Source organism: Trematomus bernacchii, unplaced genomic scaffold, assembly GCF_902827165.1.
Source record: "Trematomus bernacchii unplaced genomic scaffold, fTreBer1.1, whole genome shotgun sequence".
Taxonomy (NCBI): Eukaryota; Metazoa; Chordata; class Actinopteri; order Perciformes; family Nototheniidae; genus Trematomus; species Trematomus bernacchii.
Genome location: NW_022988050.1, coordinates 10,489,210 through 10,516,675, shown reverse-complemented (window position 1 = coordinate 10,516,675; position 27,466 = coordinate 10,489,210). Strand labels below are relative to the sequence as shown.

The 27,466-nt window shown below is 41.6% G+C and overlaps 1 pseudogene; it reads right to left on the bottom strand.

The window, feature by feature from the left end:
* Positions 1-18,589, bottom strand: part of LOC117473889 — a 37,938-nt pseudogene extending 19,349 nt beyond the window's left edge.
* Positions 18,590-27,466: the final 8,877 nt, after the last annotated feature.

Below are 27,466 nucleotides of genomic sequence, written 5' to 3'. Positions count from 1 at the left end.
AACTTTCTGAGGAAGATATGTGGGTGTTCTACCTTTTTCGTCTATGGGTATTCAAATTTGGAACCTTATGAATTTAGATTTATCACTAAAAGAATATTTAAAAGGGTCATCTGCCCTAGGACCTACAGTATTAGTAAAATATGAAATTCAAACAACTATTACAACTAGTATATATGAATCATTGTGTAGAGATCAATCTTTTACATTTAGGATATAGAGCCTGCAGAATTAGTTGACTGAGAGCAAATTAACGGTTTTAGGATGATGGTTAATTTGTTTTCCAAGCAAAAATGCTTCGACACGGCTTCTAAGATGTGAGGTCTGTGTATAAATTAATCATTGGATATGTATCTTTTAGTTTTCTTTAAGTGTTTAAAAAGTCAAACAGAAAGATCATGACCCCACAGGAGGCTTTCGGAAAATGTTATAGGGATGTTGGTGTACAAAATAATTGACAAATCACTGTTATCTTTCAAAGACATATACCGGGTTCTGTGGTTTAGACAATCAATACTAAGGAACATGTGTGGGAGGCCTCACACCACACAGTCAATAAATCTTTATCCCAGTAGCAATTTTAATAATGGGGGCGTCAATTCAGCTGCTACTAATACCATTATTTCTCTATTCTGGCCGGAGCGCATGCTTTCACACTTGTGACTTGAGTGTTGGCTCACCACGGGTCTTGTAAAATGTTCCTGCATGCCAGCACCGACCACCTTATTACTGTCCTACGCTCCGTGGTGTCAGGCTCCACGACTACACTATCTGAGGCTCATGTTCACGTCTCATCCGTGGAAAGGTTAGCGGGTCAAAGGTCGGGCCCAGCTAAAGAGAAGCTTAGTCCATGTTGGTTGGTTTGTGCGTGTGTGTGTGATTGTGCCTTTCCAAAGCCCCCCTCCCATGTACGGATAAAGACCCCCTAATCCAATTGTACGACAGACTTCATGATCTCCAGGAAAGGAGGATAACTCTGAGAAGGATGAAGTAGCGAGGAAGGAGAGAAGGCTTAAATGTCGACAAAATGTCAGGAAATGGAAATCTGTCAAATCCACATAGAAAATCCCCAGAGGCCAAGACGGCGTCATAATCGTTTTTTTTCCTATCAAGGATATTCCATTTACGATAAAAAGCAAATGAAATAAAAATCTAATTCCTCACATTTAAGAAGTAGAGTATTCTGTTATAAATGACCTAAAGAAGAATCAATGGGCGGTTGTTTCACTGCTTCTTCAGTGCAATGGGAGGATGGGGAGTGACGCATGTGTAGAGACAAGTAAATTGATGCACTTGTTGACGAGGGGGGGGGGGGGGGGCAGGCATTTTGCTGACAAGAATACAAGCAAACCAATTATATCCACCACTGTGTGCTCACACTGACATTAAAGGGAGTTTTCATATATTTAATGAGATTACATTGTATGTTTGCAGCAGAGTGCATCAGAGTAGCTCCATATGAAGCGCTTACCTTGCATCTGCCTCACTGTAATACTCCCGGGCTACAATGTCTTCAAAAAGCTCTCCTCCTGTCACCCTGGGAGGGGGAGGGAAGAAAGGAAAGAATGGAGAAAAGGGGGGAGGAAAGAAAGAAAAAGCCAAGAGAGAAATGTCTGTTAGCATAGACAAACACACTGCAGCAGCACACATGGGTAAAATGTCACGGTGTGTGTGTGTGTGTGTGTGTGTGTGTGTGTGTGTGTGTGTGTGTGTGTGTGTGTGTGTGTGTGTGTGTGTGTGTGTGTGTGTGTGTGTGTGTGTGTGTGTGTGTGTGTGTGTGTGTGTGTGTGTGTGTGTGTGTGTGTGTGTGTGTGTGTGTGTGTGTGTGTGTGTGTGTGTGTATTCAGAGTATACTCACAGGTCAAAGACTAGGTAATGGAAGCCTTCCTCTGAAATACTGTCATGGAGTCTCACTGCAAGAAAGAGGGTGGGCAGTGAGACAGGAGTCGGTGTATAAGAATTAAAGAATTGCTGCAGAGTTTTGTCTGAGGCTACGAGAAAAATGGACCAAAGGCGGAGCTGGAGAAAAGAATGTCAACTTTGTGGCGTATTATTTTTCTCACCGCAGTGTGTTGGGAAAGCACATCAAGATGTTGGGCAATTAGCTGCCATTCAATCAAACCACACACTTTGATAACTGAATGTCTTTTGTTTGAGTTCAAATTGAAAATGCATCTTTATATTGAAAGCTCTTCATGTAGCACATTTCGATATCGATGGGATGACTGCACTAAAGCAAACCATATAATGTCGATATGTAATGTAAGACTAGATAGTGTCTTGTCGGTAATGTAATAGGTGTTGTCTTTTATTGGTTTTAATGGCTTCATTAGAGTAAAGTGATGTATGGCAGCCATTACAACCTTACCACACTGTTCAGGGTCTCCTAATATTTGCCTCTACCCACTCAATCATAATATTCATATTACTGATGGTTATTTATTAAAAATGTCATTGTGCAAATGTGTTGTGAAAGCACTGATAGTCAACCTTGCAATATATTTCCTCTGTAGCATCCAGCACTACTTCATACCTTTTAAGTGTTGCGTTTAATGTTTGATGTTCTTCAAACTGTAGTTACATCCTGTCATATGCAAAGCTTCATTTCACAAAGCTTATTATAGCTGCTCTTCTTCTACCTGTCCCTCCTGCAAAAGTGCAGTCCAACACTTATTGTTGGGGTATTTATTGAGCCCTTCATATTCATTTTGCTTATAGCAAGAGAGAAGGTGGACAGTATGGCAGCAATATTCATATGTGAATGATGGAATGTAAGTGCCATGTTTGACCATTTAACCTCCATAAAGGCTACAAGAAAATGCATAACGATATTTTAAGTGAAAAAAGCGTAAACCGCAAGAAATGTATGTTGACAGACAACAGGAAATAAGGGAGATAGATGGGTATGACAAGCAACATAGGTTTCCGGTCAAATCAAAGCTTGTAGTTACAAAAGGTGATTTTAACCATTACTCCCCTGAGACCCCCCTGTATGAGGGTATTCTGCGCCAATCTCCTTAATAAGTTACTGACACATCTAAAGGTCTGGGACCAGAGCAGGAGGTTATGTTTGGAATAGAAAAGAAAGACAGAGTTTAATAGAAACACAAGTGCTTGTTACCAGTAATGTTTTCTGATTACTGATGGAGATAAGGGAGGGCTTGGTCAGTAATAGAAAAAGAAAAGTGGTGATTACAGTAATTGGCTCATAAAACCGCGGTACTGCGGTATCATCCCAGCCCTGCTGTCGATAACTGGCTGTCAGGATGGAGGCAGGAGCCGGCGTTAGAGAAGGGGCCCGACACGCAGCTTCAGTTTAGTGTCGGCGAGCCACAGCTATCGTTATGTAAAGTGAATATCAGTTGTATAATAAGATGAAGTAGGATGGCCCTGCAGCAAGAAACAAGAGCGACTGCTCTTTCCTCCTCCTCCCTTCTTCTCGCTCTCCCTCCATCTGTCTCCTACTCCTCCTGCTCTCGTCTCTCCATCTGTCTCCTTTTTCGTGCCCTCTTTTGTACAAAGTTTGAATGCAGACGATGCCAAAATATGTCCCAAAAAAAAGGAGTGAGGACAAGAGAGAAAGAGAGGGATCTATACGCAGAGAACAGGAAAAGTAGGCGAGGGGCGAGTAAGAGCCTGGGGGGCCGCTAGAAATCTAGGACAGGAGGACACGAGGAATAAGAATGAGAGGAGTGGGAAAGGTGTCATTGATTTTGTTATGTTTCTCCTTCCTGCCCTTTAACACCGTTCTACTCTAGACATCTCAATTAGAGCAGCACAATGCATTTCATTTTCTCAGCATCACTGCAATACATATTTCCAGGATTAACACGCTGTTACGCGCTGCGATATCAGAATGGTCACGAGTAATGAAACTCAGCTAGACAGCAGAGGACAGGAAAGGACTTTTCCTTTTTTTTTATTTTTACAACATGTCTGAAAATGTCTCGTCTCAGCATGCGGAGCAGAGATGTGTCGTCAGCAGCGGGACGATAACCTTCCCTAACCTCATTCGGACTGCCTGTACCTTTCTGTGTTTAAAAGACGATAATAGCATCCACATGTTTCTGTTGCCACAACTGTACAACTTACTGGAAAAATATTATAACCACAGCTAGCATTATACAAGCTGTTAGCGCCTTGATTCCAATGCAAAGTAGTAATGTTGAAATAAAATGCACATGCCATCACTTCTGCTGCACAGACTTTATAATATGTCTTTGTGTTCTCTAAACTAAAACAGATGTTTTTGTATGTATACAAACCTACTAATTAGAGCCGTCAAAATGTACGTGGTTTGTTTACATGACGGGTCATAACTCCTGCTAATAGGATACAATGTCACTCTGCCGCCATTGTGGTTTTCATGGACATTTTTCACGTTTAGTTCGGCGTTACATTTTGCGTTCAATTCAAGAAGGTGTTAGACGGTTTGTTTCACAACTGAAATGAATTTTAGCATTCAAATGTCAGTATTTGTGTACGTTTGAATATATGTTGGAGTATTTGTTGACAACTGTACTACTAATTCAATTATTATTAATTAGCCTTGTGTTGACAGGAGATCACATTAAATGCTGAAAGTTGAGGAAATTATCTTAAATAAATGTTTCCCCCGGATAACCAGATAAAGAACTATATTATATAGAACATCTGAAATGTGCTGCGTACTCTGCATTTAGAAGAGATGTTTCTGGTGCAGCAGGGAAAGTAATCAATGTTAATCAGCACAAGGTACTCTGGCTTCTTCATTTAAAAGCAACACATGTTCCACTCCTGACAAGTGTGCAGTGCAATCTGAAAATAACCTGCATCTCCATCCTCCTCCATGTGTCCGCTCACGAAATAATCTTATAAATTGAAATAAAATAATAAATAGTGTAGTCAGACTGCACACTGTTAGTAAGATCATAAAATTATACATTTTTGAAATTATGACATTTTCAAGCAACATTTTACAGTTTTTTTTCATTGAATAATTCATGTCACTACATCATGATGGGACATGTAACTTTGTTATGTTATTTGTAATTAGCACCTCAGCCTCTTTCACACTCACAGATAGCTTTAATGATGCCAGAGAGCCAGACTCAGCTTTGTGATACAGGCCTCTGCTTGCTTATCGCCCAGTCACCTTAATTATATGATCCAGGCTTGCAAACAAGTACTGTAGGCAGTTTATTCTTCTGATTTAAGCACTTTGTTACTCAAGTTACAGACACGACCACACATTACACATCACAAGGTCATGTGCAGAGAAACTCACCGATGTTGGGGTGCTTCAGCAGACGGCAGATACGAGCCTCTCGCTCCAGCTTCTGATGGTCTGAGAAAGGAAGAGTTACCGAGAAGTTAGATCACAGAGCAGCAACACATGTGGATCATTACCTGTTCAAACTACTGTGTTTAGCACAATAATAGACAATAAGGTAAGAATGTTCATAAGTCCATTCAGGTGAAGAACAAAAAGAGTATCACATAGTAAACATAATACACGTACATCACTGCTGTAGGAGTCAGACAATATTACTTTTCATTATTACCACCCAATACTTCCACATTCCTGCAGTAAACATGAGTTGGCACAAATGGTAAACAAAAATATAAACAATTTCTCATTGTTTTACATTTAAATAAGTCAATCTTATTTCATTGCAGAGAGAAGTTCCTCTTATGGGTTTTTGTCTTTCAAGAAAGCTGGTCAATTCCTGGATATAATAAATCTACATTTTGCATCACAACAGTTTGTCTTGATCAAATAAAAGGCAGACAGGAAACTCATCTTCATCAAAACAGAAACATGGTATGGGTCAACCTGACGCCACAAATGCAGCAAAACACCGCACTTACTATAAAGATTATTTACAGAAAAGTTTAAAGTTGATGTAGCATAAGTAGGGGTGTAACGGTTCACAAACATTTCGGTTCGGTATGTACCTCAGTTTTTAGGTCACGGTTCGGTACGTTTTCGGTACAGCAGAAAAATGATCACAAAACATATTTTTTTTTATTATTATTATTAAACTGTGAATAATGTATTCACTCAAATAAAAAATATAATAATAAACATTAAGGTGCAGCATTTCGATGATCTGAAATAATCTATACTTGAACTGTACTGTACTGTACTGTACTAGTACTCTCCTAAGCAGCCAGCTTGACATTAGGACTTGCTTGTCATTGTATTTTCATGTTTTTTTTAAAGAAAGATGAACTTGTCCACATTGCTTGCCGAAAGGGCAGATCTGCACTAATGTCTCCTGCTGTGGAGAACACCCTCTCGCTAGGGACAGAGGTAGCAGATACAGCCAGGTAGCGCTTTGCTAACATGGCAACATAAGGATATTTGGCGTTTGTAATAGCTTTAGCTCAGTCTGAACTTTTTGCGAGTGGTGGAGGCTTAAATGCTAGTGGGAGTTGGGTTTGCACTTCAGTCATATTTCTTTTGGTACCGGTGATATTCACGTTCGGGCAGTGGCGTAGCTGTGGGTGGGCCCGGGTGGGCGGTAACACGAGCAATTTGTCAAAACATTTAGCAAAAGTGCACCACATTCAGACGGAGAAATACACCGTTTTCGACTGTCTTTCTAGTAGGGATGGGAACGATTAATCGAATATTCGAAATTATTCAGGTATTCGAATAATTATTCAGGTATTCGAATATGAGTTATGAATATTTTTATTAATTTTTTTTTTTGGGAGGGATGCCTAAGTTGATTACATATTATCAAATTTAATAATTCAATGTATACGACAGTGCCATAGCTAAATGTGTTAGGTGACGTCTAAAGGTGTGTTTTGCTCCGCTCACCAGTCCCTCACAGCGGGCAGAGCTGCAGGTGCTGATCTCTCTCTCTCTCTCTCTCTCTCGCTATAGCTGAGAGGGTCTTCTCTACAGCTGGCCTGATTGTGAATCGCCTCCGCACATGAAAGCTGTAGGCCTATAGCTGTCAAACTGTGATCACCAGTTCAATACATTTGACAAATTCGACTTGGTTTCTATACTTATTTGAACATGTATTTATTTATTTTTTATTTTTTTTTACCGAATCTTTTTTTTTTTTAAAGGATATGTACATTTCGGTTAACCGGTTAACCGTTTTTGGGGGGGTCGAATATTCGAATATACATTTGCTTTCAAATTCCCATCCCTACTTTCTAGTGGCTCTGTAGCCTCATCCACGAGTAACATTTCCACGTCAGGTGTGTTATGTATGCTAGCAGCAACACACGGAGTTAACTCAATTATTCAAACATGGGTTAATGATTAGAGGGAACTGAGTAATTTATTTTGTTAAAGTTTCAGCTATTCTGTTTACAATTATGTCATCAGATTATTTAATACAATTTGTTAAAACATTGTTGTTTCTTTTGATGTGAAATATTATGTATTTAATTTAAATAAAAAGCAATGTTAGTTTTGTTCACAATTTGTTTAGTTAGTTTACCTTCTTTTTTTCTCCAAAATAACTGATAAAAGTACCGTTAAAGGACCGGGTCGATAAGCGGTATCGATAAAAGTAGTAGTAGGCCTACCGTTAAAACCTTAACGATACCCATCCCTAGTCATGTGGATGTCAATTTTACACACATTCTGAGGCCGCCGTGCCTATGTTTTTGTTTTCACTGCTAATTTATGCTTATGTTCAATTAGTGCATTCAAAAATCATTAAAGAAGTTTCAGCTCAGACCCCACGCTTAATATGTCTCCCCCTGGCCCACCTACATTTCTCCAGGCCCACCCACACAATAATTCCTGGCTACGCCACTGCGTTCGGGTGATGCCTTTTCAAATATGTGTGCAAGTTTGACGTATTGCCAGCCGCGTAACCAATGTTAGTTGAACAATGCCGACAAACAGCTTTGGTTCGGTCCACCTGTCTTTGTCCGTCATCCTTGTACGCAACTGCGAAACCAAAATGTTCCCAAACCGGAGACTTCAATGATGCTGGAGGATTTTCGAGCTCAACTTTATCTGCGTTCGCCATTTCGCCAGTTCCTCAAATGACTGACTAAATTTGAACGCATCCCTGTGACCAGCTCTCATATTATGCCTCTCGTCCAATGAAATGACTTGGTCACTCTATGACGCGTTGAACCCAATGGGAGAAAATTACACTGAATGCAGCGACGCAGCACCTGAGATTACTTCCAAAAGGTTTTTCACGTTATCGATTTTTTCACGTTTAACGTTATATTCGTTCGGTACACACGTGTACCGAACCGAAGGGCCCATACCGAATAATTTCGGTACGAATACCGTTACACCCCTAAGCATAAGTCTAAAAAATACTGTTGAAGTACAAGAATTCAAATATTAAAAAAGGGATGGGTTTATTTGTGTAACAGATCAAGATCACTTTTGTGTATGCAAAGGCAAATATTTGGTGCGATGGCTCTAATCTATTTGTACTACACTGTAACTCAGACGAGCTACATTTGCCTATAGGGTTACAGACTTAAGGTGCATTATCAAAACTCTGCTTCCCACAGGTATGGTTTTATCTCAGATTATTAAACCATTTGTGAAAATTAAGGCTGTGTGAAGCAATGAGTGAACAGTAAACAAGTTTGTACTTGCAATTGTGCATGTGTTTGTGTGCAAAGAGTTTAGTGTGAAGTCCAGTTATAAAACAGTGTTTGCATTTCTGCTGAGCGGATATGTTAGCTAAAACAAAAACACACACACACACACACACACACACACCTCATGTCCAAACTAACATCCTTGTTTGAGGATTTTACTGAATCCTGTAGCAGTATGTGTTTGTACAGGATGTAACAACCACATGACTGCGTTAAAACTACTCCCTCCTAACACTTTGGGAGCCGTGCAGCTGAGGTCAGAGGTGACTTTGGGTAACTGCAGTGAAGATCCTGCATGACTCAGTGTGTGTGTGTATGTGTGTGTTTTACCAATGTGGTGAGGCCAACTCTGCCCCACAGCTCCACAGCGATTACACCAGCCTCACTAAGATTTGCATTCATTTCCCCAGTGCTGCAACAGCCTGAGATCAAATTCACATGCTGTTGCTGAGCAATCATGTATCGACGTTCCCAACTGTTCTTCTACAACTGCAATACAGGCATAATAAAAGAGCACAGGATCATAAAAAAGCAGCGTCACTTTCTGCAACCTCACTGCATTGTTCTTCCCCTGGCTTTCTCTGACTTGTTGCTAGCTAGTTTAAAACGCTCTCATACACGGTGCCACACACTCCACATCTCCCCTCCGCTAACCCCCCTGCTGTCTCCCTGCAGGTATAGATTTCCTTCATCCGAAAGAAAGCGAGTGAATAAGGGAGAGACCTGAACCTCTTTTTAATTACACCAGTGACGCAGGACTGAGAGACCGACACAGAGAAGGAGGGAGGATTACATGGAACGTCCATTTGCTAGAAGAGGATCACAGCTCCCCTGTGTGTGCGCGCGAGCGTGTGTGCGCGTGCATGTGTTTGTGTATAGCCGTCTACCCTGGTGCAGTGTCACTGCAGCACTCACTAATTCATTCAATCTCCTTATTTGTTGGTGCGAGAGTGTGTGGTAGAAGACAGGAAAGAGAGGGCTGGAGGGTAATTACTGGCACTTCCTGCTGCTCTCTAATTGGCCATCTGCTTTGCAATGGGGCGGGCCTACAGCCATCTTACATCAGCTGAGGAGAATGGAGAGGGCCACACACACACACATACATATACACATACATACATACATACATACATATATCCAAACTGTAAGAGCAGGGGAGTGTTGACTAAATCTTTTTGACATTTTGAGTATCTGCTTTGGGCCAGTACATGTGTCTTTTAGATAAAATGTAATGAAGATGTTTTAGCCAATACACAACATTGAACATATGCACACATTGTAGTGCAATATTCAGATAATACAAGTTACATCAATTCAGGAAATATGTAGTAAAAGAAAACGAGAATATGACCCAACAATCCTACAATGATGTTCTTAGTGATGCCCAAAATGTACATTGGTTTGATACTATGGTAGTAATGGTACGGTTGTTATCAGGAGTTGGTTATTTTCTTAATTACAGCGTCCATGTCATTTTGTGGTATATTTGTCAATAATTGTAGCAGTAAACATTTTTTGGCTATTATCTGATGCATTTATAACAATCCAAACGAGGATTGGTAACTTGTGAGAAATCGTCGTTTGGATGAAGTTAAAATGAAGAGCAAGCATTTCTTTTAAATTCTTTCCAGCAAAATACCAACCCGAAACAAAATTGTCTTGTACATATAACACTAATATAAGATTTACCCTGAGTGCCACACAAGGCGTTGTTGTGACTTGCCAATTCGAAGAATTGTCCCACCAACCTAACTGGCGGTAAGATACGTGTACATAGCAAAACACATGTCTTAATTATATGAGTATTTATCTGCCTCTTTACAATGCATAAGCATCTGCCATTGTGGTCACTATGGTAACCACTACACACCAAAAACATCTCATTAGCTGAGTTTCTTTTTGATCAATGGCAGGAAGCACACTGCTTGATGATCAGACTTACTGACGTGATTATTCAGCCTGACATTGTGGTAGCCAAATGATGTTAGCCATTTTCTGTTGACGCAGTGGGAGAAGTTAATTTAATTTTTTTCACATTTTCTAAAGGAAATATGCCGATTTAAAGGGTAACCACACCCCCAGTTCCTACGGTAACTCTTACTCACAGCATGATTTTAAAAACGCAGCAAGCCAATAAGTTCCAAGACTAGCGGTAATGTTTTGATTTACATTACGGTCAGTTGGTCTAAAAATCTGATTAAGCTCTGAATGTAGCAGAGTCACCAGAAGATTGGCAAGACTATGGTGGGTAGACCTCGGCACTCTAGGGGGTAGAACATGTTAAAGTTTAATGCATCAATATGGTGCACTAGGACAGCAAAAGAGGTTAGATCTATGAGGGATTTGTGCTCAATCCACACTCAGACATTAAGGTTACTTGCTCACTACAATGAATTACTTTTCTTTATTTATTGCTTTATATCTAGGGCTGTGCAATGAATCGTATTTTAATCGCAATTACTATTTTGGCCTGCCACAATTACGAAAACAACATTATCGAAAAAAACGATTATTTTGCTTTGCTAGGTTGTGACAGTGGACTAGAACATATTTGATCTAATTCATTTTAGTCTAATTTATTTTTATTTATCATATTTATATATGTTTAGTAGCTTATGGAAGTGCGCTCCAAATATTTGTTGATCTTGTTTATTGGTATTTATTATTTTGATATTATTTATCTAAAGGTGGGGTAGGTAATTTTGGAGAAACCAGCTCGAGTGCGCTAGAATTTGAAAATACACAGCCGGAAAAAATCTGCCACTTCCTTACAGAGCCCCTCCTCCAACACACACGAACGCGCACATGACCAATGAGGGCACGAGATAAGTTTGTGCACAGATGGAAGGCTGACAGGCAGGTAGGCCATCCAGTTATTTTAGCCGGGCCGGCTAAAATGATTGGTCGTGCTTTTTACAGTACTACGGCTTCCACAGATGACATTTTTTTGTGGATCTTTTGTCCAAACACTTAAGATATGCTATCGGGATGTTAAGAGCATTCCATGGAATATAACAAAAAGTGTATCTCGAGCCGGTTTCTCAAACTTACCCATCATTACCTTAATTTATTTTTGTATTGGTTTTTCAGTTGAATTATACGTTCAGGGTAATCAACAGTTAAAAAGACACTGTTCAAATTATTATTTGTTTTAAAGTTCAATAAATGGATGTTTTCAAAGTCAATGAATAATCGTATTTAATAATCGTGATATCAATTATTGACCAAAATAATCGTGATTATGATTTTTGCCATAATCGAGCAGCCCTATTTATACCTCATATTCATGTATATGACGTACTGACTCGAAGGCGAGTAAGGAATTTCATTGTTCATAATTTATTGTACGCTTTGACTTCATATGAGCGGTGATGACACGGTATAAATAAAGGTCACACCCACAAGGATTCGTAAACGAGCTGGCGTCTGTTTCAGAACAGGTAAGTTGGGTTGTTCACATTGTTGGGGAAACTTCTGAAGCAATGGGAGTCAGGACTCCGAGAGACACGAGGAGAGCTGGAGTGTTGATGGCAAACACTGATGGTTTATTTGGAGCTTCGGCCGGAGAATTCACAAGACATGTCACGGGCCACGGTTTGACCACACGGTTGAGATGCCACAATCAATTCTGAAGAACCCTCCTGTAGCTCAAGGTTTTAACTAGTTCAGAGTGTAATAATCAACATTCTTCAATAGATAGACTTAACAGCTGAGGACACTGAATCACATTTGTTGACGCTTATGGCTCAGGGTCATCTACACCCCGAGAAGGATGTGTTCCAGGTGTCCCACAACAATAACTATCTCTGAAAGAGAGTTGCCCGGTCATAAACTGGTAACAACAACAACTTGCTAGGGCAGCCCCTCCTTATGGGAGATAAAGGCTGCTCAAGGTTGGTCAGCTGCGTCAGAGGGCGAAAGGTAAACATGTAGGGCGAAATCATTCCCTGACAGACATCACAGCACTGAGGACAGTACGCCGCATTTACGGTGAAGTTTGCATTTTATTCTTCGCGCAGCAGCTTACAAACATAATCTGCCTCAACTTTTCCATGTTGTCATGGTTAGCAAGAGGTGAGAGAATGTTTTTAGATGCTAGCTTTAAGCAGAATATTACGTTTTTCACAATATACATTTATTTTCAAAAATAAAATTCTGAACTAAAATGTGATATTTATTAAGAATCTAGATGTTATGTACAGTGCAGTACTTGCTTCCTGAAGTGGAAATCTTCTCATATGTATTTATTCATTCATTATTTAGTCAACTTACAGTAATCAGTACAGCTGTGTCCATGCCAACCAGGCTAATCACCCTTCTGGCCATGTCTATGTCACTACCATTTTTAAGGATGTATCTTAGTAGCCATGTACAAATACGATGTGCCTGTTCTTAGTCCCGCCTACAAACCATGATTGGTGGACTGCTTTTTTGATGGGGAAAAAGCCACCAATGAGCAAAAAATGTGATCTCTTCCAATCACTGAACAAATTGGAGATGTGGGTGGTGATTCAGAGGTCTGAGAGAGAGAAAGGCTACACTCAGGGGGACTGCTGAATCCAAGAGGTTTGCCATTAAAAAAATAATAATAAGAGACTTCAGGCTCCAGGAGCTAAGCAAGGAAACAACTGGACTGAGTTGGAAATATGGGACACTTTTAAGCAGTAAATAAATATCGACACACACACACACACACACACACACACACACACACACACACACACACACACACACACACACACACACACACCACACACACACACACACACAACCACACACACACACACACACACACACACACACCACACACACACACACACACACACACACACACACACACACACACACACACACACCACACACACACACACACACACACACACACACACACACACACACACACACCACACACACACACACACCACACACACACACACACACACACACACACACACACACACACACACACACACACACACACACACACACACACACACACACAGCACACACACACACACACACACACACACACACACACACACACACACACACACACACACACCACACACACACAACCCACACACACACACACACACACACACACACACACACACACACACACACACACACACACACACACACACACACACACACACACACACACACACACACACACACACACACACACACACACACACACACACCCGTTGCAGCAGACATTGCAGCAGCCATCCACTCTTCAGTTCCTTCACTCGTCAACAACAAAATAAAACAGAGAATTCGTCATGCCGAAAGGAAATTGCATTACACGTTTCCCATTGCCATGTAAAGCTAATGTTATTTATAGAATTTCAAAAATACCTCCTCAATCCTTCATATAACTTTTATGATGTTTGTTTCAATGTTGAGGGATTTATACTTTTAAATCATATATAGCTTTTTTTCCTACAGTCTCATTAAGAGCTGCAACAGTTGACAAAGCAACTAATCACTATTTTGATGAAAGATTGCGTTTTATGCAAAAATGGCAGAAAATGCTGTTTTCAGCCTGTAAAATCCCCCGTTTTGGATTTAGGTCATTTAGTAACATTACCTTGGAGTTTGAGAAACTGAGATTGACGTGTTGCACTATTTCTGTATAACAAAATTATTAATTAATTAACCTAGAAAATAATTGTCAAATTATTCAATAATGGCGTTAAACGTAAGTGGTAGTCCTAGTGTCAATTTCATCTTTGACATAGAAGCATTACATTGATTTTGTGAAATGTTATGCGCAATATGTTATTCGTAATTTTAATTATTTAAACTCATTCATCCATAAACTAGAATAACTTCATACCAGATAGCATCTAAGACCTTAGATTCTGAGGAGTGAGAATCAGGTGCATGTATTTTTTGTGAGCGTGCACATATTGTGTACCCTGCTGCCCACTCGCATCCGCCCCCAACTGCCTGTAGGCTGGACCATCCCGCAGCCAACGGCCTACATACATCCCTGACATCCCATCCTCTCACGTCCTTCCTCCTTTCGTATCCTTCCTTCCTTCCTTCCTTCTTTCCACTCCCTTCCTCCCTTTCACCCCTCCCCCCTCCTCAGATTACTGCAGTGTTTACCAGAGCTTTGAGAGACTTACCCACCAGGCCACGCGTGAGGTCACATTCGCCCCATCGGGCTAAAAAAAACCCACCCAAATCCTACCAGGCAAGCTGCCTGCTCACGCACTGGCTGCCTGTGTGTGTTGTGTGTGTGTAGGTGCATGTTTCGTCAGCCAGGCGGGTCTACCGCAATGTTTCTATTCGCACAAAATCTTCTTGCATCTCATTTCGCCTCACTTGTGTCACTGATCTTCTTACGAGTCTATACTGTTAAAAACCTCCTCCTTTTCCTCCTCCTCTCCTGGCCAGCTTTCTTCTGCTCTGGCACACACACACACACACACACACACACAAACACACAGGCCTACATTGTGCTGCCTGCCTCTGCGAACAGCCAACTGTTTTCTGCTGAGCCCTTACTTTTCCTTGGTGGGACATTAATACCAGGAGCTGCCCTGTGTGGACACTTGATGGCATGGCTAGAACAATAACGGTATTACAACACGCTCACAGATACCTCACAATACAGACACGCTCTATTAGTGTTACCCGCTCTCTGTCTCTCCTTCACACACACATAAATGCCATCAGACAACAACAGGGAAACCAGGGAGGCGCCTATAGAATCTGTGGGGTCTTAGTGGTTGATGAGATACATTTACCATAAGTGGATTAGCCTCAATACAAACCAATCCCCCTTTACAGAAAGACAAGAGAGTGGCAATGAGTGAGAGAGGCTAGCAGAGGAAGATGGGCACGGAGGCGATGAGAGAGAGTGCAGGAAAGAGAACAAAGGGAGCCAGGTGTGTGTGGATGTCAGGAAGGAGCGCAGGACTAATTTGTCAGATACAGAAAGGAGAAAGCAATTAAGTATCTCAGTCTGAAGCCAGGGGAGGCTCTGACACACTGACACAGGCTCACGTCATCATTACAACATGGCACGCTAAAGCAGGCATGTGCACGTGGGTGTGGATCTATTGCAGGCATGCACATCCAACGCAACAGATACAATTAAGGAGTGGGCAGTGGAGCTACGTAAAACCGACAACAATTAACAAGATATTAGACTGCAAACATCTTTCCCATCCTGCCTGTCCTTATTGTTTTTTATTACGGGCTTGTTCGTGTGCCTTTTCCATGAAGAGCATCCTAATATTTTGGATCAATTCATTGTACAGCAGTTGTCTAATGATACCACAGAGGAGCGATTGAGAGTTATTCAATACAGTGTTTATAAAGAGGGTCATTAAACCATCAAGATGTTGCAGATAAGAACTCCCCACAGACACAATGATTGAATAAAAAAAATCTCCTCTGCCATTGGACTCCTGTTCATGTGCACACTGTTCAATAAGGCTGGGCAATATGACGATACATTCACAGAGATGAAAGACATGACCCAGCAGAGATTAGTTATGCATTCAATATGTAAGCTTTAGCAAAGTTGAAATCAATAATCTGCATGATGCAATGCATCAGTAGGATGAAGAACTTTGATTTGCCAAATTCTCTGGATTAAACAGAAACAGATATTTCCACCTATGTTCATATATAATAAGTGCTTCTCAAATATAGAGAAACTGAATGTCAATAATGATGGCTGTCCCAATGTATGTAATGTACTGTATAGCTTGTCATATATCAAATATCCAATATACACACATCTGCATCTGTGTGAGTGTTTAGTGTTACCATACCTCTTGCAGACAGCTTCTTAGTGTTGATGATTTTTGCAGCATATTCCTGTCCTGATGACTTCTTTACACACCTACGCACCACTGAAAAAGCTCCCCTAAGAAGAAATAAAAAATAAAATCAGTTCCATTTCACATGCAGATCACACACAAACACTGAGTTTACAGTTATTAGTATCAAAGCCTCAGTATGCAGGAACTGAAAAGGTGGGGAACAACCAAGCAAATTGGGATCAATATAACAAGCTTCTCAAGCATTAGTGCTGATATCAACTCAGGTCTTGGATTATAAATGAATGGCCAAGTACTTTGCTAATCTTTAATAGGCACACAATACAATGCAACCTTCAGATCTGCAGGAAATTCAATTTACAAAAGCCAGCAGAAAGAATGGGCTGCATCTCACACAACAATGGGCAATATGTAATACATTCACAAGTAACAACGTTCAGTTATAAATCTGCCTAAGCTGAAAAGAAAGTGTACAGTAAAACAACTCCTACCGGGGAGTTTTATATTGACCTAGATGGATGCTCCATATTTGTTCACCTACTAGAAGCTTTAGTTCAATTCTGAGCATCACAGAACAAGTAATTATGCATGATTTTCATAGCGCTTATACCACAGTCTCTACTACCTGCAGTATCTGGCCCTACGCAGTTTTCTTGAAAGAGGAAAGGCTGCCTAGTACTCCTCTGGTTGATATATTGCTGCTACTTTCTGCTGCACTCTGCTCCTACCACTCTGCTCTTAGTTTCAATTATTTACCAGTAAATGAGGTGACACAAGTACAAGTCAGTGCATTGACGTTAATAACATATGACGGGGCAAAAAGCATTACCAAAACGGGTGCAGAAGCACAATCAGAGGCGAGTGGTCAGTCTGCAGAGCGATAAGGAGCAGTACAGCCCCTGTGTGTAGGTGTGTGTGCGTGTGCCAGTGCAGTGGCTGTGCAATCAGTACCATCGATTACCGTCAATTACTAGGCAGAGAGTGGAAATGGCAGCTGGAAATTAAAGCGGGTGTATCTTTATAAAAGGCCAGTGTCGCCCTGGTTTTGGTACAACAGCAGGAAAAAAAGCATTCGCCTGCCAAGAACGACAGATGCTGCTGCTGCTGCTGCTGCTGCTGCTGCTGATGAAACAGAGGAGGCAGTGGCCCGCTTTTCTTGCCGTCATCAAAATACCGAGAAAACACGTCACTGCCTCTAACACAGTAAACGCCAAATTGCCGTTATGTCAGCCCGTGCCTTACGAGCACCTCCATTTAACGTCAATGCGTTTATTGACAACATGAGGCTCTGGCCAGCTGGTGTGTGGGCATTACAATGCAAACATAACATAACGCAGCGCTGTCTACACCGAATAACTTCCTCATTAAGTGATCCAGGGGTACGTAACGTTACTCAACACGGTAACACAAATCATCTGCAGCTGCTCGAGGGGAAAAAGTGGTCGGCCTAGTTAGCTAGCGACCACAGCCTCTGGTCTACCGAGGCAACACGGAGCTGTCAGACCCGGGGGCCAGTGAAATGTCACAGGGCTGCGTCTCCGGCGTCTCCCGGGGCCCCGCTGACGGGTCCAGCAGACCAGAAAATACCGGCTAGCAAACACGGAAGGGCTAGCAGCTGTCAATGCACCACCATAACCGACTAAAATACGCAATGCTAGTGGGCTAACTCTGCTAGTTTATCAATATCAGCATGGTAGCTCGTTGGCTAGTAACTGAACGTTAGTGCGCTGCTCTCCGTTACTGCGGGAGTAGTTAGCTATCCGATAGCAACGGTTATTTAGCCTGACTGCACCACGACAGAACAGCCACAATTTAACACATATCGACACATTTACAAAACACTCAAACATGACTTATATGTAAGCCATTCTGGCCAGCTATCACCAGCTAGCTGGATAACCAGAAATAATGTTAGGCGAGGTTGCGGGGGTGGGGGACAAAACGACAAGACAAACACGATGCACACTGTAACGTTACGACTGCTGCTTACTTTCCGAGCTCCTCGTACAGCTGGTACTCGTCTGTAAACCGGGTGCAAGTAGCGGGGATTGCCATGGTTGAAACCTTGAGTGGGGAGCCCGAGCCTTGGGGTACGACGGCGGCTGGCTCTCGTAAGGGGTCCGGGAGGAGGGTAGCCTAGCCTCCAACACTGGAGTATCTTTCTGACAGGCAGGCAAGGCTGAAGAGGATAGAGGCGAACAGAGACGGAAAGGGAGGGGCTGGGGACATGAGGAGGAGGAGGAGTGATGGTGTGTGTGTGTGTGTGGTAAAGGGGAGGAATCCTCGCGAGAATTGGCTCGTGCAGCATGAGACTTAAGGCCTCTAGTTCAATGAAGTCACTCAAAATGTGGGGAGATGGTGCTACATTCTTAGTGCCGTGTAGACTAAATACTCTAAACACTTAATGTTTGAAAGCAAACGCCCCCCCCCCCCCCCCGATGTTGCATGTAAGGGGCATAAAATAAAACATATTTTACATCCAGCCAATTGTCTCCATATAACTTCAACATTTTGCAGGGAACATAACAGCAACATTTTACTGCACTGGATACACCCAACCCTGGGTCACACTTCACTGCAGCAGAGAGGCAAACTATGACACACAGAAACACATACACATTGCATAAGTACTCGCACGTACAGACACACACTCCAGGGATCAATATTGATTAATGCAGGTCTTGCTCTCAACACAGCAGGGCCCTTCTGTTCCACTGATTTTTCCCTTTGGCGTTTCGTGTATGTGCATAAGAGAGATACGGATAGGTAGAGGAGGGAATAGTATGACTGCTGTATCAGGTTTCCACAGACAAGCATGCACCTATGTTTTTTCCACAGTGTGTGAGGGCTGTTACAGTAGCTTGGCGGTGCTAAAAGATTGTGTCACACAGATCCAGAGTGCCTCACTAAATGTTTAATGTGGCATGAGTGGGAGGCCATCAGAGGACAGGCGGGTGGGGCTGGAGGGAGCCGTAGAGCTTGAGAGTCCCTGTGTGTGTGTGTGTGTGTGTGTGTGTGTGTGTGTGTGTGTGTGTGTGTGTGTGTGTGTGTGTGTGTGTGTGTGTGTGTGTGTGTGTGTGTGTGTGTGTGTGTGAGTGACACTGTAAGAAAGAAAGAGAGCAAAAATGGTGATTTGACTTGAAAATCTTTGTGTGTGGTTGTCAGCGTGGGAACACAAAGCTGAGAAAGTTCAAATATTATGAGGCCATATCTGGAAGTGCAGCCTGCTGAATCTGCGATGCAGGGAAAGGAGGCCAGTGTGTGTGTGTGTGTGTGTGTGTGTGTGTGTGTGTGTGTGTGTGTGTGTGTGTGTGTGTGTGTGCACGTTTGTTTGTGAGTGTGTGTGTTATGTGGAAGACAAATGAGCACTGCAACGTAGGCTACTAGCCCTATCCTGCCCTCCTTTTCCTACTTGCTGATCATTGCCTGAACTACCAAGAGCCGAGGAGTGACAGCAGCAAGATTAGTTGGACGAGATTTATTGGTGAAGTTGTCCATAAAAAACTATTATATTCGTAAAGTGTACAGCTAATATATCAATTAATTTGATATGAAACAATATATTTTTGAGTGGGCTGTATCTGTCGAAATCTGCTAGCTACTGTCTGCTGTAAGTACCTACAATAGGTAGGAAACATGAAGGTCCAGTGTTAACATGTAGAAAACAAGTTAACCGAGAGGCCATTTTATGATAACGTTTTGGTATAATTGGCAATTTTTATTTTCAATATTGAATGAATATGTAATGATGCTTAGTGAGGTTCAAGGCTTTTATTAGTCATACGTACATAGCTACAGTGTGGTTATGACGATGAAAATCTTAGGTCACAGGCTCCTCCAACAGTGCAACACAATAAAACAGAAAAAACAGAAAAAATAGTGCAAGTAAATACAAAAAGAAAAATTGTAAAAAAGTGAAATAGTGGAATAGTGCAATAAGGGTCTATATGCAAGTGATTGAATATGATATATTAGATAAATAATTTCTAAATTGCAGCCAGATTAATGTTGTGGATGTGAGAGGCGAAGTCCCGCCCATCTACTTCCACCCCATGCGACCTTATTTGGGAAAAATAATGTATTGAAGTCAATGGAGAGTGAAAACGTATCTTTCGATCCCGTTTGAATTGTGCCATGAATTACACATATGATGTTTGTCAATCTTAAAAAATCATTTCCATGTAAAAAAAGTCAGAGTTTGTCGTAAAACTGTTGAAATATAAGACTATGAAAAGTACGCAACTAGAAAGACTACAAATCCCAGAGTCGCGTAAGTGATGTCATAATTGTTTTCCTCCACTAAATATAAGAGATAGCTAAGATAAGATAACTTTAACAATATGCCTGTGTGTTTTGTACCAGGTTGTAATCATACCAGCAATGGGTCTTGCTCGTTCTTTCGCTTCTTGCCTGATGAAAGGACCAGGAATGGCTGGATCAAGTTAGCTACCTAGCTAGTAGCAAGCATTAGCATTACAGCCAGCTTAGCCTTGTCATTTTTATTAGCCTTAACATGAAGTAACATTAATTTAACCAAAGTGTTAAACAGTAGAGTAGTAGTCATATTTCGTGAACCCTTTGAAGAGTACTGTCACACCGGTGATCATTCTATAATACACCTTTAAGCCTGGATGCCCCCGAGGGAGACATGCTAACGCTACATTAGCATCGGCAATCTTTTATTACTTCATGCTATCTGCACAAATGGTTAACATTGAACATTAAAAAGATCAGGCAGTTCAGGGAGAATCGAAGGAAGGCAGGCAGGCAGGCAGCTTTGCATGACATTCTTCTGGACGTGTTTCATTGTGGTGAGGGTGACTCAATCCCTTGTTTGGACAGTAGTGACGGCCATCTTGGTGACGTGTGTTGTTGTGTGAGACCAGAGATGTAGTTCATTGAGCGGTTTCACACAAAAAAAGTCTTACTTCACAGTTTTACGGCAAAACATTTTTTTTTTTACTTGCAAAATTATCTTTTAAATTGACAAACATCATATGTGTAATTCGTGGCACAATTCAAACGGGATCGAAAGATAACGTTTCTCTCGCCATTGACTTCAATACCGCAGTACTTTTCCCACTTTAGTTCCGATATAGTTCCGAAATGTCGCGTTCACACCAAAAAGAGCCAGAACTAAAATTAGTTCATCAGAACCTTTTTTACCCCCTTTTCCATCCCTGCTAGAGAGCAGGTACTTTCGTGGGAGAAAAAGGTTCCTATGTCTGATTGGCTGGGCGGAATGCAAACCACGCCCCGTAAAACTCCCAAAAAGTTTTGTGAAGCCGCCATTTTATTATCCTCGCATTAGCATTATTAGCATTAGCATTAGCCCAGCGCAGAAACGCAGAGAGACTAACTTATGGCAACACAAAATAAAACATGGGAGCGGTGGAGATGAGGAGGTGTCGGCGTTCTGGCGATTTACTCGGAAGGCTTCAGTAGAAGCTGCTGGGAGTCCCAGCAGCTTCTACTGAAGCCAGTCCCTAACTCCGGAGACTTCCGGCCGGGGACTTCGGGTGGCAGTATACGCCGTGAAGTTGTTTGCGGCCTGCCAGTAAACCCAAAGCAGAAGAAGAAGAAGTGACGTCAGCGGCTTCATTTGCCTAATCCTTCCCCAGGAATTTATTCCGGTATGAACGTGATCTGTACTTAGTTCATGAGAACTAAAGAGTTCTCATGAACTAAGTTCTCATGAACCTTTGTGGGAAAAGTACTGCGGTGTGAATGCGCCTATTACATAATTTTTCCGAAATAAGGTCCCATGGAGGTCCACCGGAAAGGGAGGGACTTTGCCTCTCTATACATGAGAGTAACACATGCGTCACTTCCGGGCAAAAAGTACGGCTCCGCCCACTTTTTGGGGAAAACAAAGCTGTCATTTGAATGGCGGTCAATACAAATTCTGAAGTTTTTGCCAATCCGATCAGAAATTTAAGAAAACCGTGGATTTTTGGATCTTCAAAGAGCCCGATTACAATGGCCAGACAGGCAAACAATTATATTAAATCATTGGAAATCGAAGATCGCCTGTGGGATGAAACTGTCCCTGAGTCTGGTGGTTTTAGTCCGGATGCTGCGGTACCGCCTGCCAGACGGCAGCAGACAGAACAGTTTGTGGCTGGGGTGATGGGGGTCTTTTGGAATCCTGAGGGCTTTCTTCCTGAGCCGCTGGGAGTAAAGGTCCTCCATGGATGGCAGCTCCGTCCTGGTGATATGCTGTGCAGTTTTCCCCACCCTCTGTTAAGCCTTACGATTGAGGGCGGTGCAGCTGCCGTACCAGGCCGTGATGCAGCCAGTCAGGATACTCTCTATGGTGCACCTGAGGACATGCAAATATGTTTGTTGTCTACTACAAAGACAACCAATGATCTTAAAACTATATATATATATATATATAGTTTTACATTGTGATGCAAAACACCCTGTTTGTGTATTAATTAATTGCTTTAAACTTTTTTTTTTTCCTTTCATTTAAAATCGGCACCCAATTCAGAGAATCACCCAGCTAATGTTTGCTAGCTACATAGCTAACTCAACAGCACACTGACAGGGTAATCATAAAACGGCCTCAAGGTTAACTTGTTTTCTACATGTTAACACTGTGGACATTCATTTTCTTCAGCAGACAGTAGCTAGCAATTTTCGACAGATACAGCCCACTCAAAAATATATTGTTTCATATCAAATTAATGGATATATATATATTAGCTGTACACTTTATGAATATAATAGTTTTTTATGGACAACTTCACCAATAAATCTCGTCCAACTAATCTTGCTGCTGTCACTCCTCGGCAATGATCAAACCTGGCAACTCCGGGCTTCCTGGCAGCTGTCAATCAAAGTCCAGTGGCTCCGCCCCAAAGTGTCAGAAACTTTTCACGCGCGCGCAGATAGACTACGCAAGCGAGTGAGGCTGACACTCTCGCGAGCGAGCAAGAGGGCTGTCTCTCTCGCGAGCGAACGCATTGCCGCTTGCGGGGGTTTAATCTGCGCGCCAGGGTCATTTTATGCGCGTGTAAAAGCACATTTTTCGCTCGTGAGTAGCTTGTTTTGCGCGCTAGAATAGTGACCCAATTCTGGCTCCATACTAACCCTGCTGCCTCTCCTCCTCTTCCTCCACCTCCTCAGCCTCCACACATATTATATAATGGTGAACTCCTCAGCCTTTGTTATCTCACACCAACCACACACTACGCCTTGCCCGCTTGATGAGAGACAGAGGAGCAGAGGAGGGAAGAGGAGTGAAAGCACGGGAGGCAGAGAAAGTTGGATGGTTTGAGCAGAAAGAGGCACTCAGCGAGGGAAAGAAAGAGAATCAGTGTGCCAGTTTTCATATTGTAGTATTGTCATTGTAATATATTTACAGTTACCATCTTCATCTGGAGCAGCTTCATTTCCAGTTCCCCAGCTGAGTCTGACGTAAAAAAAGAAGTCCAGCTGCTTTATGTCTATGTCTCTATTGATTGTGCCGTGGAAAGGGGTTGGGAATTTAACATTTCATAATCAATGTATTGATGTTGTTGATACGTGATGTGTTTAAATTATAAGTAAGTTAAGAGTAGAAGGTGATTGTAGGCTACTGAGGAAAGGTTAATGTATGACTGATTGAATCCCCCTTGTTATGAGGTCAGCATTGTTTAACTGATTATATATAAGGCAAAACACTCTGTTTCAAACGGTCTCTTCCATGCTGCATTAAAAAAAAGACATTTGATTCATCACACAAAGTCTATATGGCCGCTGTATGTTGACATCACTCAGTGTTCCCATGCCACCCTGCTGTGAAAAACACACTCAGCACTTTCCAAAATGGCAAGTTCTCGCACCTTGCAATGTGGGTGTGTACAAGCTCAGAGAAAATGCTAATTGGAAACGGATGACTACAGTAGATGATACCACATTTAGAACTTAGGCGGCTTAATTTAAGTTAAAGTGGACCTATCATGCTATATTTGAATAATATAGTGTAGGACCATACCTATATAAGGCATATTTATACTTTTTTTTCCTTCAAAATACCAAACAGATCATGCATTTTAGCCATGTCTCATTTTGCTCAATTTGACAATTTCTAGCTCTGGGCAGATTCAGTGAGAACAGCACCATCTACTGGCCTGGCATATGTACTACAGCGTCTCCAGCGCTTTTGAACGGCAATGGCCGTGGCTGTCTCCTCCTGATTGGTGGAGTTGGCCCAATAGCCGTAGCGCCACCGTCCTGACGTCAGGACAGTGTTCAAATCTGGATCAGTTTTTATCAGATCCGTTGCAGCCCCTTTTTTAGAGATTTGGGTATGGAGGAAAATAGAGAGGGTTGTGTTTTCTGACACTTGGTGAGTTCCCTGGAACACCGGGGACACATATTCATGTATAAAAGACGTACAAAAGTGCATTTAGCATGATAGGTCCCCTTTAAGTTGTGCATGCTTTCATTATTTCTATTCTATTTTACATGTATATAGTTAACTTATTCCTGCATTTTACTTGCACCATTGTGTCACCTGCACTTTCAACTTCATAATCTTTAATTTCTTCAGTATATATTGTAAATTGCACTGTTGGAAGAGCTCTGGATTTTTCTTTTCCAATAACTACACTGTAACTGTTAAATATAGTCAAATAAAGCCTGAATCTTTGTATCTCTAAGTACCTTACTTCCCTTTGTAAATAGCTACAAGCAGAGAGAACATATGTAGTACTATCCAGTAAAATCAGCAGCACAGAAAATCTATCAAGCTTTTTTTCCGTGGGTCCAGCTTGCAGCCATACACCCATGTGGGATTTATTCTTAAATATAAAACCATGTTGCCCTGTGATACGATCTGCAGAGCCAATTAATCACATTTCTGTTTGTAGCACACTCCCATGGTTATCTGAAGCTCTGTTTGTGTCCAGGAAAGACTAATTGTGGAATCAGAGCTTCGGTAGCTGCGATACATTTAAGCAAGACTTTTCCTTTGTTGTGACTAATCAGGGTGAGTATGCCATCTGTTACATCATCACAATCGAGAGAGTGGACAGGGCCAAAAGCTGAGTCATGACACTCCTGTTCTGCACTGCTTTAGAGAAATAATCTGACTGGGGGGGGGGGGGGGTGGGGGGGGGGGGGGGGGGGGGGGGGGGGGGGGGGGAAGTGAATGAGTAACGCTCTCTCCTCCTTCAAAAAAGAGGCCGTCGTGATGCCCTGGAGCAATAAGCTGCTGACCTCCAACTGCTCAGTTGTCGCCGGTCGTGGACGTGTTGGACAGCACCCGGGCGTCAGTGTGTGTGGCTGACTGGGTGAAAAGCAGGGTGTTGCTGATGAAATGCCAGTGTGCCAAGTCAGCTCTGCAAGGTTAAATATATAATGGTATGTTTGAACCTGACATACACAGCCCTGATAAAAGAGCTAAGTCATTTCAAATGTGGTGTCTCTTAATACTGAGATGTTTGAATATGAGAAACCTTGTTATAGATACCTTAAGGGCACTGTTGGAAATGTAACATCTTCTTCCTGCGTCTACCCAGGTCTAGTGAACACTATCCATCAGCCATAATCATATTATTCCAAATGAACCCAAACTGCCAACCTTAATCTCCCTTTCAAAACGGAAAAAGGAGAACATTTTTAATGTGTCCTACATTGGGTCCAATATTGTTTCATCTTAAAAATAGAGAAAAAAACACTGCTCACCCTGTAGCTCAGGTGCTGAAGCTATAGACTATTAAACCTAATGAAAAAAGACTCTGTAAACTCAAATCTCTGCAAGGCGTATTATATATACTTTTGCTCAGATTGGAGGCTTTTTTAATCTCTATCTAAAAACAATAGTCACAGTTGATGCCATTTTTCTAGTGTTCATATTGGCCATTAGAAGTTGCATTTTTTCCCTTCCTGTTTGCTTCAGCTCACATGAAAGATAAAGGTTAACTGACTGAAGTGAAGACAGGAAATTGCTGTCATGTTTACGCGTTCAAGACCACCGAACAAACTGAGAGTTTGACTTAGCTTCTATGTGGTAAGACACCAGTTATTTAGCCTGGAGACATTTCTACACATGTATTTTTTTCAAAAGCACATTGGTAGACCAGAGACTATGGTCGCTAGATAACTAGGCCGACCACTTGTATTCCTTCAAGCAGATGCAGGTGATAAGAGTCATCATTATTCAGTTTGGGGTGTGTGTTCAGTTTGCCTTAAAACTACATTCAGGGGCCTATATATACACTGAAAACTTCCAGAGTAACTGTGTTTTTAGTGTGAACAGTTTCAATCTGTTTCAGTTTGAATAATGGTGAACCTCTCCTCCAATGTCACACACCTAATTTGCTGCATAGGCACATTTATTAGACGAAATGTAGAGACTCGTGTTTATGGAAGGTGAAAAGAAACGAGTCCAATTAAATGTCTGCTTCATTAACCACCCTGAAAACTCATATCAATCAAAGCATGTGAAACAGTGAAAAAGCACAACTTGGACTTTGCTTCCACCATCTGTTCAACAGGCAAAGCTGCAGCATGTAGAAACTGGAACTCTAACAGCAACTTTGATCCCATTGTTCACTGCACTGGGATTACATGACTGATCCTACCTACACCAAGCATACATTATTTGCAGGTTTTTAATGTGGAATTGTTCCATGTTATGGTAGATAGATGCCAGAACTAGAAGAGTAAATGCTCAGTGAAGCTCTGACTGTTTGTTGAGATTCATGTGTTTGCCTCTACTGAGAAAAGTATGTTAAGACTTTTGCAAAACTGACTCACACAGTTCACAATACTTTGAAAGAAATTGAAGATTGTATAAAAACATTTCCATCCAAAACAAACATATCTTATTTAGAATAGAGCTGTGTACTTCAAATTAAATCAGCTCTATAAAGTAGGCCCAAACATGCATATAGATTGCACTCAGCATCCTTCCAATTTTCATGACGTTTTCTAAATTAGTTAGAAGTATAAAACAATTATACTCAAGTGCAATTATCTCAAATATGTACTGACATACAATACTTGATATTTGCCCATTGTTACATTACCCACTGCAAATATGGTAAAACGTATTAATGTTGTTTATTTTATGCCAGATCTTT